We start from the raw sequence: 15,440 nt of genomic DNA, 5'->3' as shown, positions 1-15,440 counted from the left end.
GGTTCTCCATCAATTTTATCCAATTCATGACTCCTAAAGAGGATTAAAAAACAACAAACCTCTAAACAAATCAATATGGCAACTCCTTTGGAGAGTTCGCTGAGGAAGGGCGGCAGCTCTGTGAAGATGCCTGTGAAGATGTGTGTTCTTTGCTGTATATTGTGTTGTTGAAAACCGCCTTGTGTATAGTAATATAGAAAGGTGGTATACAAATTAAAAATGAAATGGGGGGGGGGGGAATGAAATTAAGCTTCTGCTCTCACAAAGGAGAGTTCCCCACCTTCTGAGGCAGTCCCAGTCCGTTCCACAGTCAAACAGTCCAGTCCAGGAGAACTTCTTCCTAATGTTGAATTTAAACCCCTTTTCTTGTGATGTTGGTTTGGATCCTGCCCTCTGGTGCAGCAGAAATCTAATTCTCGCCTTCATCTATGTGACAGCCATTCAAATATTTAAAGATTGCTTATTACATTGCCTCTTCCCCTTTACATTGAAGCTCCTAGATGGCCCACAGTGCTTTTGTTTCACATATAAAAACAGATTTGTAATTCCCAACCAACTAAGCATGTGTGTTCATTAGCTGTGTCCTAATTATCAGTGTGGGAGATCACATAATTCTATCTATTCCTATGGTAACAAATTAAGATGTGTGTTCCAGCAGCATCTAATGAGATTTGTGCAGACTGCTAATTTGGGGGAAGTTGTGTTTCTTCGCTGATCATGGACGAAAGCAAGATCCCCCTGCAGGCTAGTTGAGTGTTCTCTGCCAATTAGCTCTTTAAAGTATATATGCAGTACAGCAGATTCTATCAATTATATTCTAACACTATTAAATATAAATCAGATGCAAAGCAGAAGAAGAATATAAAGAACCCCAGTTTCAAAACAACTTTATAAGGCCTGTTTAACTGTCTGTGACGCAGGTGACAGCTAGTTAGGATTTCCATTATGCTTGTGGGCATTTTGCATAATTGTCAGTGATGGGCTGGATACTGAAGGGTAGTGGCTGGATTCTGATGAGCAGGCACCAGGAGAAGAGAGGTTGGAGACTGGCTTGGAAGAAGGGGTCAGTGACCTGGGAGAGCCAGGAGTAGCCAGGAGTTGAGTCAGAGGCAAGAGAAGCTGCAGGATTCTGGAGTGAACAACAGTTGCAGGAGGAGGGAGGAACAGGCCAGACTAGTGGAGAATCCAGGGCTTTCATAGTGGGGTAGGAGAGCTGAGGAAGGGGGTGGAATTCACATCAGGCATTGGTTTCTGCCCCTTTGGTTTCAGATAGTACATGGGTAGTAAAGGTAAAGGGACCCCTGACCATTAGGTCCAGTTGTGGCCAACTCTGGGGTTGCGGCGCTCATCTCCCTTTATTGGCCGAGGGAGCCGGCGTACAGCTTCTGGGTCATGTGGTCAGCATGACTAAGCCGCTTCTGGCAAACCAGATCAGTGCATGGAAACGCCGTTTACCTTCCCGCCAGAGCAGTACCTATTTATCTACTTGCACTTTGACGTGTTTTCGAACTGCTAGTTGGCAGGAGCAGGGACCGAGCAACAGGAGCTCACCCCATTGTGGGGATTTGAACCGTTGACCTTCTGATCGGCAAGTCCTAGGCTCAGTGGTTTAACCCACAGCGCCACCCATGTCCCACATGGGTAGTAGTAGAGTCTAAAAAGCCCGGGACACAAATTTTCTTTTTTTCTTTATATATAAATTTATATGGTTTTCCAGATTAAAATTTGACAGTCCCATATCCAACATAAAACATAGAAACAAGATTCCAAAGAATCTCCTCCCCCTTTTTAAATCATTTTCTCCTGCATCTTTTATAATAATCCAAATCCATTGTGTCCAAAATTCACCATTAAACTACAAGTGTTATTCCAATCCTACTAACAATTTTAACTCGTTTTTAAGATAAATTATAAATTTCCCCCATTCCTTATTAAAATTTTGGTCTTCCTGATTTCTGATTCTTCCGGTCATTTTAGCCATTTCAGCATAATCCATCATCTTGATCTCCCATTCTTCTCTGGTAGGGACTTTTATCTTCTTTCCATCTCTGGGCCAAAAACATCCGCGCAGCCATGGTCGCCTACATAAATAGTCTTTTTGCTCCCTTGAGATTTCGGCTCCCAAGGAACACAGATTTTCATGGCCCTCTAGTGCCTATGGTGACTCATTTACCAGAAGTAATGTGTTTAGCAATAACTCTGTGTATACGGTGCATACTGACCAAACTATGCCTCCTGCTGTATATTTTGCTCTAGATGTGCAATATATTGGCATTGTTTTCAGCTCTCCTACCACACTACTATGCCTCCTCTTTCTGCGGCTTCCTCTGTTGCTCCACTGTCTCCCAGGACCAGGAGAGGAGTGGAGTGGAGTGGGGGGGAGCAGAAGCAGGTGATACACAGGTAGAGTCTTCACCTACTTGTGTGCAGCTCAGGTAGGGGAGATACATAAACCAAGGTTGGGGGCAGGGTGTCAGAGACTGGGCAGAGGACGAATGGTGGAGATTCACTCCCCAGCCTGACCATTCCAGGGAGGAGGAAGAGGAAGACAGTATAGATTTACCACAGGGGTTGGAGGGATGTCACAGCTCAGAGGCAGACGAGGGGGGAAGTTGGGAACTAATTGGAGAGGATGAGGAGGAAGAGGGGGCAACAGCTGGCGGACACAGAACCCCCTCCCAGAACCTGGCGAGCCTTGAAAGTAGGAGAGCAAAGAGCTCAAAGACAGAGGACACATAGCAGCACCCATAGAAGTAATGAAGGAGGAAGTAGGAGATTCACTCTGGACAATGTCCTTTTCCAGAAGGCTGGGTTCTATGGCCTCTCTCTGTAAATACTGAATAAAAAATGGATGGTAAGAACATTCCTTGTTTTTGTATGTTCCTGGGCAACCGGCCTTGGGAGTTGCTGGCAGCAGCCTGACACGGGGCCTCTCTGTTGCGGCAACTGCATCACTGGGTCCACACCTAGGAGTAGCTGAAAAGTAATACTGATGGACATGCCTTTTCCTAACTTGTACTTTTGACTTAATTCCTTACTCTGGACATTCCGTGCCTGACATCGCCATGACAGCAATGTTGCTGTGGGCATGTCAAGTTGTTGTCAACGAGCCAGGTCAACCACAGGGCAGGCACACACATGGGAGGCACAGGTTGCAATTAGGTCTTTATCAACAGAAAATACCATCACAGCAGAGTCCTCCGGTTCGTATTAATCCGGCTGAGACCTTGCCGAAACTGACCACTAGCTCTTCCCTCCCCTTCTAACCTTTTAATCTGGATCCCTCCCAAGCAGATGAGCAGGACTGGGGCTGTCTGCACTCACATTGTGACTCTCAGACTTTAACTCTGTCCTGGAGGGCCTCCTTCTTCTGATGCTTCCCCCCCCCCCTTGATTGCTCAACCCCCTTGCTTGTAGCACCTCCCAGCTTGTCCCTTCTCCAGACTGCTCCCCAGTGTCCCACCACCAGGATCTGGGATCGAAGTCTTCCTCATCCAGCCAGTCCCTGAAATGGCACCTAGTAGGCAGTGCCCGCATGGATAGCACTAAGCAAAACGGGGCAGCTGCTGGAGACCGCAGGTGATCACACTGCACAAAGAGTATTTCCCCAGATCCAGTACAAAGGCAGCCTCCTATCGCCTCTTCTGATGACTGTGAGACCAGTGGAGAAGGGTGAACTAAGAGCTACTGCTAAGCTACAGAATAGCAAGTTTCTTGCCTCTGGATTCAGGCATCTTCCTTGAGGACCTCCGGGACAAACAGCTGAATTGCCTATCTCTCTCTGGGGCAAGGAACTACAAAAATTGGGAGCCGGGCCAGCGAATCACAAGTAATTAAGGACAACAGCTCCCCTTCTCCTATCGTGTAATAGACATGCTTTATAATACCAGAGGAAAACTGCGGGGGGGGGGGGATTGCACCAGGGCCTTTTATTCCAATCCATACTTCAAGCAACTGCTCAAGACCTCAGAACAATATATAAACATTGATGTACTTTACCAAATATGTTATTTATCTCTTTTTTAAAAAAAAAACCCCAAAACACCACGGTTTCATCTCCTGCCATTCCCATTCCTCTGGTCCATGTCCTTTGTTTACTTGGCTGTCAGCAGACAGCCTTATTGCTTATCAGCAACACTTTAATGAAAGATAAATAACAGGCAAATACTCATCAAGTTATTTCCTGTATGATATATATAGGGAAAGACATGGGGTGTGTGTGTGTGTGTGTGTGTGTGAAATGCAACTAAATCCCAAATCTTCTAAGCAATTAGGAGCGCTCATTAACTCAAAGTGCACGAACGATCCCCTTGACCTCGACGGATTACTACTCGTGTGTCCTCAATTCAAGCGTGATCATGCTGGTAAAATCAGAGTTTTGTGTTTGCGCCTTGTCAAAATCTCTTTGGTGTTATCTAATGAACACTGGGTTGTTTTGCAGCCTGCACTGAGGAGCACAGGCTTGAGACTATGGGAATCTTCCCATGGACCTAATAAGTCTGTAATCAGGCCGGCTGTGGTGAGAGAGCTATCCTACACCTAGGAGCTGAGCAGCTCAATATGAGATCAGTTGAGACACCCCCAGAGACTTTAACTCTAATCCTCGTGGAAGGCTGGCATTGAGTAATGATGAGTTAAATGATCGTGCAGGAGAATCCAGCATGAGGGCAGCATCAACAAATACAGACTTCACCCTTTACTGCCAATTCTCACAACTTTTTTAAACTCCTTCATTCTTTTTGGGAGATTCAGGACAAATAAAAGAAAGTACTTCTTCATGTAAGGTAAAGGTAAAGGGACCCCTGACCGTTAGGGCCAGTCGTGGCCAACTCTGGGGTTGCGGCGCTCATCTCGCTTGACTGGCCGAGGGAGCCGGCATACAGTTTCCAGGTCATGTGACCAGCATGACTAAGCCGCTTCTGGAGAACCAAAGCAGCGCACGGAAACGCCGTTTACCTTCCCGCCGGAGCGGTACCTATTTATCTACTTGCACTTTGATGTGCTTTCAAACTGCTAGGTTTGTGGGAGCAGGGACTGAGCAACGGGAGCTCACCCCATTGCAGGGATTCGAACCGCCGACCTTCTGATCGGCAAGCCCTAGGCTCTGTGGTTTAACCCTCAGCGCCATCCATTCTTCTTCATGTAGCACATAGTTAAACTCTGGAACTCACCCCCACAGAGGTAGTGCTGACCACCAAATTAGGTGGCTTTAAAAGATGATTAGACAAATTCAATGCTATCAATGGCTACTAGCCACGATGGCTAGGCTCTGTCTCCAGCTGCAATGCTTCTGAATACCGGTTGCTGGAAACCACAGGAGGAGGGAGGGTCCTTGTACACAGGTCCTGTGTTATGAGAGGCTTGGGCAAAGAGGAATGATGGGAGGAACCAGTTAGGGAACAACCAAGGGATTAAGGTCCGGAGCCCGTGGATTTGTGGTGGGACAAAAATAAGTGGTCAGACAACAATGAGAGAGAAGACTGGGAAGAGGGTGTGTTGGAAGCTGAAGAGTTAACAGGATTTCGTGAGCTGGGAGAGTCTGTGACAGAATCAGAGACAGAAACTGAAGCACGAGGGTGGAAGGAGAAAGGCCGAGAGGCAGAGATTATTTAGCCTGGTGAAGAGTCCTGAGTGCCTCCCGCTCCTGTTGCAACAAGCTCCCCTCCCTCCTTGTCTCCCAGAACCAGAAGAGACATGAAAAGGGCGGAGGAGAGATTGGTGACATGCAGACACAGTCTCGGATTGCTTGGGGGTAACCCTGGAGAGGAGGGGATATAGGCAGTTGTGGGGAGGCAGGAAACTTCAGTCTCAGCAACTGTTTCACGGGGACAAGAACTACCGAAGATGTACTGCTGTGCTCATTAGGCCTGGCACTCCTGTTATTGTTTTTGCTAATAAAGAGTTAACTCCAGTTTGCACATTGTGATTTACTGCTGGCTCGCTCTTGACATCCTGCTTGTAGGCTTCCTGCAGGCATCTGGGGGCCCACTGCAGGAACAGGATGGGTCATTGGCCTGAACCAGCAGGCTCTTCTTTTGTCTCCTTGATGCATGACTGTTATTAACCCATTCAGTTAGGCTAGAATTCCCATTTCTAAGGAGAAACACTGAAGCTACCCAGTAGTTCCATAGCTGCAATGGACACCTGCGCCAATCCACCTGGGCAAGGAGGGGCCAGGGCTCAGTCTAAAAGGGATACAGAAATGCTACTCATGATTCAAGATGAATGGTGATTTTTGCTGCAGATTGATATATGAGAAAATGCAGTTACATTTTTAAAAAATGCCAAAAGAAATGCTAAACAGAATCTTAAACAGTTATTGTCCGTAAGCGTTTGCGTTTTCACAAAGCAACAGTAAGGTAAGAACAACAGGCGCAGAACCTGGAATTGGTGCTTCTATTTTTAGCTGGTAGGACTTCAAGGTGACTTTATTTTCCAGGGCCGTTGATAGCAGATCTGAATCTGAAGCATCTCGGACGCAGAAGGATGTCTTCTACCTCATTCTATAGCTTGAAATATGGCTCAGGAACCATCCAGTTGGTCCGAGAATAGCCAATGAAAACACTGTTAAACCGATGACGGTTTCCTAAATCAAGGGAAAGAAGGGTCATGCAAGGCAAAACAGAGACGCAAGCGAGGCTTCCTGGGGGGGGGGAGCTTTTGGCCTTACAGGTACAGCCAACGCTATTGAACTTTTAAAGCTGTAATCTCAGTAATGTGATAGATGCAAAGAACCAACCACAGTGAAAGTTGATTATCCTACAAATCCAGTCACCAGCTGAAGTACTTCATGTCAACTGAAAAGCAAAGTGTGATTTGTCATTTTAGGTCACTATGGGTTAAAAATGGGGGTGGGGGATTACTTTCAAAGCTGCACTACAGCTTAGTGGCTTCGCTTTCCTTTCTAGCTTTTTGCACATTTTGAGGGTGTGCTGCCACAGCTAAGCAGAAACACAACCTTTTTGCACGAGATCTTTCACTGCTCCAGAGTTCCATATGCATGCAGATGGGTACATGGAAACCGAAGCAGGTTTCCTTGCCATTGCCAAAACAAAAGAAAACGCATTGCTTTTTTAAAAAAAAGTGTGTGTATTTGCAAAACAGTTGCACATGCTAAGTTAAATTTACATACTCAGTTTGAGAAATAATTGCTATCATTTAAGAAGGGATACAAGGCATCTACTCAAGGAAGACTGTGACCACATGTGTGTCTGTTCAGTCTGCTGTTCAGGAGCTAGCTCAGTGTTTTTGTTGGACTACAACTCCCATCATCCCTGACCACTGGTCCTGCTAGCTAGGGATGATGGGAGTTGTAGTCCAACAACCTCTGGGGAACCAAGTTTGAAAAACACTGTGCTCACTGTAGATGGGAAGCTTCAGGACCCAATAACTCATCTTAGGTTGTTCTGGGTGTGATTCAACTCATGAGTCCTGATAGTGGAAGCCCCTGCAATGACTTACGCTAGCGCGGTGGGGCTTCCCTCCTTCTGTCCCTGCACCCACTTCCCCAAAGTGCTGTGTGTCACGAGATCCCTCAGAACAGCGCACAGGGGGAGAAGAGGGAGGATTGTTCCGTCTGACAGACTGAAAATCACAAGTTGCGTCAAAATGTGGAGAACTGAATTTAAGATTGAAAAAATTAGAAACGGAGAGAAATGAAATAGACAAATCCTTCCATCCCTAGTCTGGAGCCCCTCTATTAACTTAAGGGAGCTCATGGAAGGAATTCTTTCCTCCAGGAGCTCTTAGTCCTATTCCAGAGTGGTCAGGCATCTCCCCAGTGTCTTTGGAGAGAGGCTTTCTGGGCATCAGAAAGGGGAGCTAGGAACAAGAAACGCTCCTTCATTGAGTTGTCTCAGGGATCCACACTCATACAGTTGTTCTGATCAAGAGTAGGTTTTCAAGAGAGACAGCTTGCCTTGCCTGATATATAGATCAGGATAGCTCTCAGTGACCTGCGTATTCAGCATTCATCCTGATTTGCTTGGACAAAATCAGCAAGCAGGTCAGACAGCATTGGCTATTTATTGACTATTTAATATGATTTGTTTTCAGGGCGGTTAGACAATGTTGCCTCGAGCAAGAGTTACGCCACACTTTCCAGAGCATTTTCCTGACACTTTCCTTCTTGCAAAAAGTCCAGTTCTAAGGGGGGAGCAAGCCTGTGGTGCAAGAGCTCCAAATAAACTTTCAGAGCGCCACCTGAATTTGCCAATGCGCAACCAAATTCGATCCAGAAACAGTGACAATCTCGAAACGCTTCAGAGCAGCTCCCATCATCCTTGACCATTGGCCATACTGGTTGGTACTGATGGGAGTGGGAGTCCAGCAGCATCTGAAGTGTACCCCATTGGCTAGCTCTGCCCTAGACAAGGAGGCGACAGACAAGAAGACAACTTACCAGGGGTCCTACTTTGCCCTTGGCTGGCTTGCTGTGGATGAGACAAAGGTTGCTGTTTGTGGACCTGATGAAGGATAGCAGCCCAGAAGAACGGAGCCGGGAGCCTTGGAGTGCAGCCAGAGCCATCGTCCAAGCGGGCAGGATGAAGCGTTCGATCAACAGACCTCTGCCTGGTTGGCAGCTCTGGCTCTGTTGAACAGAATGGTCTTCAGCAACAGGTAAGCAGGAAGCCCAGGAACTCAATAGCGAAGATCTTGTACATTCAAGAGAGAACGTGCTTTCTAGCACATCTGCATAGTCTGCTGGTCAAGGAGGCTTCTGCTCTAAGGCTCAGCTCTGCTGTTTCCAAAGACAGACCTCTGGATCAGTCGCCTCCCACAAGCTTATTTAGCAGTGTCAGCTGTTGTGCCCAAGGGATGAGAGGATCAGCCAGCTGCTGCTGCTGCTGCTGCTGAGGGAGACAGTGGTACAAGCGAGATGGCTGGATAAAGTCTAGAGATAGGCGCAGTCAGCCAAATATGCTGGAAGAAGGCAGGTTCTTTTTATATATATATATAATATTTATTAGATATTATATAATTATAAAAAGAAAAAACAATAAAAAATACATGAATTCAACAAACAATACATCAACAATAAAAAGAAAACAATACAACATAAAAATAAAAAAGACAAAAAACAAAAACACACATCCAAATTTTATATCTATATCTTTCATTAGCTTATTTCCTCAACTTCCTCGCACCTCCCTTTTTTGTATTCTGGTTCAAATTAATTGGTTCAACAAATCCTTTCCCTCTTCTTCAATTTTTGTTCTATAATTTATCCTAACACAATTTAACTTTAAATTTTCCACTTTATCACATTAACACTTAATATTCATATAATTCTTAATAACACTTCTGCTAAAACCATGTAGCTTCATTCCAATATTCTTCTAACATTCATTAATTTTGCAATATTTCTGTAAATATACTTTAAACTTTTTCCAATCTTCTTCCATCGACTCTGACAAGGCAGGTTCCAGGGTAAGGGAGACAGCCAAAGTCAGGCAGACATAAGGCTGAGGTTTGCTCTGGGAGCTGAGGTCCCCTATCAGCACCCATTGCTGCCCTTAAAAATGCTGTGTACATTTTCCACTGTTATCTCCCCCCCCCCCATTCATTTTCACTTTTAATATTTGTCATCATACACAAATCATACTAATTTTACAAATAGGATCTCAGAATCTCCGAACTTCCCTCCACTCCTCCACGGTTTCCCCAGATATTCTTTTCAAGCTGCATCTTATCATGTTCTCCATGTTTTCTTAAATCTCAATTTTTATCATCATACCGCTTCATTGCAAGTGTTCTTAAGATCCTGCCAGTGTTTTCAGTTGTTTACAGTGTTCTTTCAAGTAACTTTTTAAAAAATCCCCATTCTTTATTAAATTTATTGCCCTCTTGATCTCTGATTTTCCCAGTCATTTTCGCCAATTCAGCATAGTCCACCATCTATATCAGCCATTCTTCTTTTGTAGGTAAGTTGTCCTCCTTCCATCTTTGGGCAAGTAGCATCTGCACAGTTGTTGTAGCACGTTTCCCACTGTTATCACCCCTCCCACCACCCCCTAAATCAAATAACCGATAATTAAAGCTATAAGGTCAGCAAAAGGAGTAGAGAAGAGGAGTGGAATAAAAAGGCACCTTTCTAAAAGTAGGGAAACAGAGAATACAAGCAATACAAGGAAGACTAGAGTTCATTTTGAGTTCCAGATAGAGGCATAACAGAATGGATTGATACCATTCTCTTTTATAACAAGAGAAATCGCCTTTACTATAATTGGCTTTATAGTGTGGAATACGCTGCCAAGAGAGATTCTTTAGTTGTGATTCCTGCATTGCAGGGGTTGGACTAGGAGACGCTGGAGTCTTGTCCAACTCTACAATTCAGCAGGCCGTCCTGTTCTAACTTTCAAACACCTTCTTTTAAAAATTCTATTCTACCAGGCCTACGCAAGCAATTTAAAATACATCTTTTTTTTTTAACATACATGGTTTTGTGTGTTTTTGTTGTGAAGCTCTTTGATATTCTAAAATGAAATATCAGTTTATTTGTATAAATATTTGTATAAATAGATAAACAGAGTAACTTTAATTAATCTTTCGATCTTGGAAGCATCTTTGATCACTCTTACCCTATGTGTGAGTTTCTCCATATTCGCCATACACTACACATACCTTCTGGTACCAACATGCAAGGTCTTTCCAATGTGAATGTGAGGCTTACAGCCACCAGTAAATGACCCAGTAAATGTTTATTGCTGCCATCGTAGGCGCCAATTCCTAAGCGCCAAGGTGCCTTCAGCCCTCCCTCCCCCAGTTGATGGGCACTGCCATTCAAATTGCGTGAAATTGTGTGCCCCCACCCCGTTCTGCCCCTGCTCCGCCCTTTTAGTGACATCTTTTATGATGTTTCCAGGTCACTTCCTGGAACAGGTGTCGCCTGTATTGTTATTTTCTTTCAATCTCCAGCAAACCTGCCATCCTAAGAGGCTTGGTTTTCCTGGTTCATAAAAACGTTTGCTGTTAATGACTCATAGAGCAAAGGCACCCCCGATACGCCGTCTGTTCATTTGCACTGTTTGCACAGAAGGAAAAGGGCAAGTTGTTATAAACCCTGGCTGGATTATCAAGCTCCCCCAGGAGCTTTGTTCACCATTTCCTCCCACTGTTTTGGTGAGAATGCTGGGAAGCGGTGACCTCTCAACACAGCGGAGGCTTGAGAAGCAGATTCCCAGGGCTCTGCATTCTTGCATTTGATGATCGTTGACGTGCGGCTTCAGACGTTTTGATGCCTTGGCGGATGGTGCCATTAAGAGGAAGCTGACTTTTATTTGCTCAAATAATTGGCACACATTTGAAACGAGTGCTTTACTAGTCTGTTTCTCCGTTACTTTGGATGGCTTTGAATCAGGCTACTCGTCACAAAGGTTATTCTCTGCCTCCACTGTCAAAGGCCATATGCCTCTGAACACCAGCTTCTGCTGGGGAAAGTGCTATCACACCCTCCAAGTGTTCCTATTTCCCAGACACAGTCCCTGAACTACAGAAGCCACCCCGGTTTCTGATTTGATCTCCGAAAGTCCCCGTTTTCCTTTTTCCTCCCCTCCACGTCTCAGAGAACTATTAAAAGTGGTGTGTGTGTAGGTGCAAAAAACGGAGTTCTGTTTATACTGAAAATATAATTCCTGCACCAAATGAAGGAAATGGTGAAACCCTTCCTATAGCTCTGAAGGAAAATGTCACCAATCCACTTTAATTTATTTAATTGCAAAGCTTCAGCAGCCAACCATTCTTTAGGAAATGCGTGGAGTGCTTATTTCTTTACTGAAGTGGAACATTACACTGTCTACCGAGAAGTAAGTCCCACTGTATTCAGTGAAGCTTACTCCGAGGTAACTGAGCAAAGACGGTGTAGCCTTCCACTGCAATCCTAAGCATTTTTACTCAGAACTAAGTCCCACTGAGTTCAATAGGATCCCTGCCGCCTCTGATGTGAACAACATCAGGCAAATGCAGCTTGAAAAGCATTGCAAGTGGGGATGACCTTGCTGGCTTTAACGTGAACATACCCAGAGATCAAGGACACGTTCCATCCAGGCAAAAACATCAAGATATGAAGAAAGGCCAGTGAGGGGTATGGCCTGGGGTGGGGGAGTCCTGAGGGCCAGAAAGAGAGGCCTAGGACTCAGCTACATTAGTAAAGAAACAACAATTTGAATGCGCTATAAACATGCAACACGAGATGGAGCCAGAGAGCAGGAAAAAAAATTAACACGGTTTTCCATAGGAATTTTTCTTCTTTTGTTATAAAAATCTAATTTCTTACTTACTTATAGCATCCCCCCCCCTCTTGTGTGTAGACCCACCCCTAGTTGTTCACCACCCCTGCCCTAAACAGCGTACTGGCTGAGATATCTAAAGGACCACCTTTGGCCAACTGAGGTCATCCCCTCAGGTCCTCCTCTGCGTACTCCTTCCTTCTGAGGTCAGGTTGATACAGCAGGAAGGCCCTTTTCAGATGGTCCATCCAAGTTCTGGAACACTGTCCCTCGAGAGATATGCCCACCTGGTGTCATATCTCTTCTTTTTAGGCACCAGGCACAGCTTCTCCTGCTCTCACATGTTTTTAAATGGTATTTAAGGGCCTATTTAGGGTTTTCCCATGCATGCATGGCTGTTTCTGTCTTTGCAGGTTGTTTGGGGTTGTTTGTATGTATTGATTGCATTTACGCTGCAAGAGGTGGATCATAAAAATGATGAAGAAAGGCGTACCTGATTGAGCAAGGCGTGAAGGGCAAACAGAGCTGGCTCTGCATACTGATCTCCTCTTCCCTGAGCCAAGAGCCTGAGGCACAGGCAAAAGCCCTCTTCAACCCTATCTTCTACAGTGAGAACAGTATCTGAAGAAATCTCTAGTTGAATGCCACAGTTCCTCGGTCTCATCCCATAGGGCAGGAATGAGGAACAATTGCCCCTTCAGATGTTGTTAGGCTGCATCCCCAAGACACATTTAAAGCACTATTATGCCGCTTTAATAGTCATGGCTTCTACCCTCACCACATAATTCTGGGAAATGAAGTTTGTTTAGGGGGCTGGCGAATGAAACTCTGTGATGGGTAAGCTGGAGTTCCCAGGATTCTTTGAGGGAAGCCGCAACTGTTGAAGTACAGGCGGCGACCATTTTGTGTATGTCTGATTAACATGGGACTGCTGATGTGTGGGTCCTTTTGGACCCGGAAGAGGGCAGAATGGGGGTGTAATGCAACAGGCGTATGCGTGCTTCACCAATGTGTGTGAGGGCCAGGAACGGAACACCCGTGAAAATGGTTGTCGCCTGTAATAGAATACTGCTTTAAATGTATGGTCTAAATGTAGCCTAACTCCAACGCCCATCAGCTGCCGCCAGCACAGCCTGACTGGAGAATTGTAACTGCATGTCAGTTGCTCTTTGCACTGGAAAATAGAACGGAGAGCATTGTGTGTTATGTATGCTGTGACTCTGCTTTTCCTATTAATCAAGGCTCTTCTCTCCTTGCATCCACCAACCCCTTCTCAACTTACTTCATCCTCGGATTAACGTAATCAAATTGCAAGACCGAAGTAAGTAGTTTGCAGACAGTTCCTTAACGTTCATGTTGTGATTTGCACCTAAACTAGAATTAACAAATAAATGTCAAGGCAGTTATAATCAGGGTGATAATTACAAGAAGAGCTAAATTTTTCAAAGTATTTGACTTAAATAAGATGGAATTTTAACCACTGCATTCTTAACTATAAGTTAAGAATGAAATAAATTGTGTCTGTGACTGGAGAATGGCAACAGGTAAGATGAAAGTGGTTTGAAAGATGATTTGCTTCCAATAAACAGGCACAGAGAGATAGCTCCAGGCTTGAGTGTGTGGGCCTCCTTCTACGTGTGGGGTGGGAAGCGCATGTACAAAATTTGGCCATGCACAGACTGAGTTGCCCAGTGCAGATGGGCTTAGGGGAATGAATGAATGAATGAATGAATGAATGAATGAATGAAACAAACGGGCCTAGGGTAAGCATTAACACAAATGAGGCCCTGGTTCCTTGAAAACAAATGCCCAAGAATACTGAATGCCAATGCCAGGCATTGATACACTTTCAGTTACTTTGTCCTACTCTTGCCTATGATCAACATGGTCTGGCCTCAAGGGTCTGCAAAAGCTGTTCACCGGGGGCAAGAGCCAAATAAATATACATGCACCAGGCCTCTTGGGCTTGCCGATCATAAGGTTGGCAGTTCGAATCCATGTGACGGGGTGAGCTCCCATTGCTTTGTCCCAGCTCCTGCCAACCTAGCAGTTTCAAAGCATACCAGCGTGAGTAGATAAATAGGTACTGCTGCAGCTGGAAGGTAAACGGCGTTTCCATGTGCTCTGACACTCATTAGAATGTCCCGTTGCGCCAGAAGCAGTTGAGTCATGCTGGCCACATGACCCAGAAATCTGTCTGCAGACAAATACTGGCTCACTCAGCCTGAAAAACGAGATGAGCACCACACCCCATATTCAAATTTGACTGGACTTAACCGTCCAGGGGTCTTTTACCTTTACCTTACATGCCATGAGCAGCAAACCCTTTTGCAAATCTCTTTCAACTCTCTGGAAGAAAAACATATATACACATGTATATTTACATGCACACACATACACACACACAGTTTGTAAGGTTGCTACCACTGGCCACATTTTTAAAAAGTTGTCTCTGCCCACTACCAGATTGAATTACAGAAACCAGCAGGTGAAGCTTTTCACAGCTTGAAGATTAAACGTTCAGTTGTGCTACTATCAAGCAGCTCTTAAGGCACAGGTGCTGTGTCTGGTTGAAAAGTTGACAACCTGTCCAACCTAATTCATGCCAAAACCAAAAGGCATATCCAGCTGTTGGAAACAGCACCACTTCGTGATTCCCTGCTTGTACTGCATAGGATTTGTGCCGTACTTTTAAGGCCAGGCCATGATGCTAACCCTCATTTTAACACAGATAAAGGAGGGGAACATTCAAAACCACCAACTTTTAAGACAAAGCTTGGGGATAATTCAGGTGGAAATTCCCAGGTGTCAAAAAAGGTTACTTATACATGCCACTACTGCGGCCTGTGTTTTGTTAGCCCCAAAATGGAAAGCAAGTGAGGTCCCAACTAAAGAAGAATGGCAACTTAAACCGATGGAATATGCGCAGCTTGCGGGTCTAACATATAGAATAAGAGAACAAGAAGAACATACATTTAAAGACGATTGGAACATGTTTATTGATTATATGGGGGGGAATTGTGTGCACTTGAAAATGTTGGCAGCATTAAGATAAATTCAACAGTGTAAATAAGTTTTGATGGATGTAATAATGGAATACTGAATTTTTGGTTTATGCAGGGATTTATGTTATGCAAAACGAACCATGGAAAGAGAAGAAGGGAAGTCACTGATATTTTACGGTTGTTTAAATTAATATTCAAAAATGTAAAA

General features: G+C 44.8%; 1 long non-coding RNA gene across 1 annotated transcript; it reads right to left on the bottom strand.

Moving 5' to 3' along the window:
• Positions 1–1,675: 1,675 nt before the first annotated feature.
• Positions 1,676–8,828, bottom strand: LOC310677800. Its single transcript, XR_014511462.1, has 2 exons — positions 8,402–8,828; positions 1,676–6,586 (listed from the first exon to the last, which is right to left on the bottom strand). It is a non-coding gene; the product is annotated as an uncharacterized lncRNA (long non-coding RNA).
• Positions 8,829–15,440: the final 6,612 nt, after the last annotated feature.

This window comes from Podarcis tiliguerta, assembly GCF_965153285.1.
Source record: "Podarcis tiliguerta genome assembly, chromosome: 1".
Classification (NCBI taxonomy): domain Eukaryota; kingdom Metazoa; phylum Chordata; class Lepidosauria; order Squamata; family Lacertidae; genus Podarcis; species Podarcis tiliguerta.
Note: the sequence above shows the minus strand (reverse complement) of the source record. Positions and strands in the feature narration are given on the sequence as shown.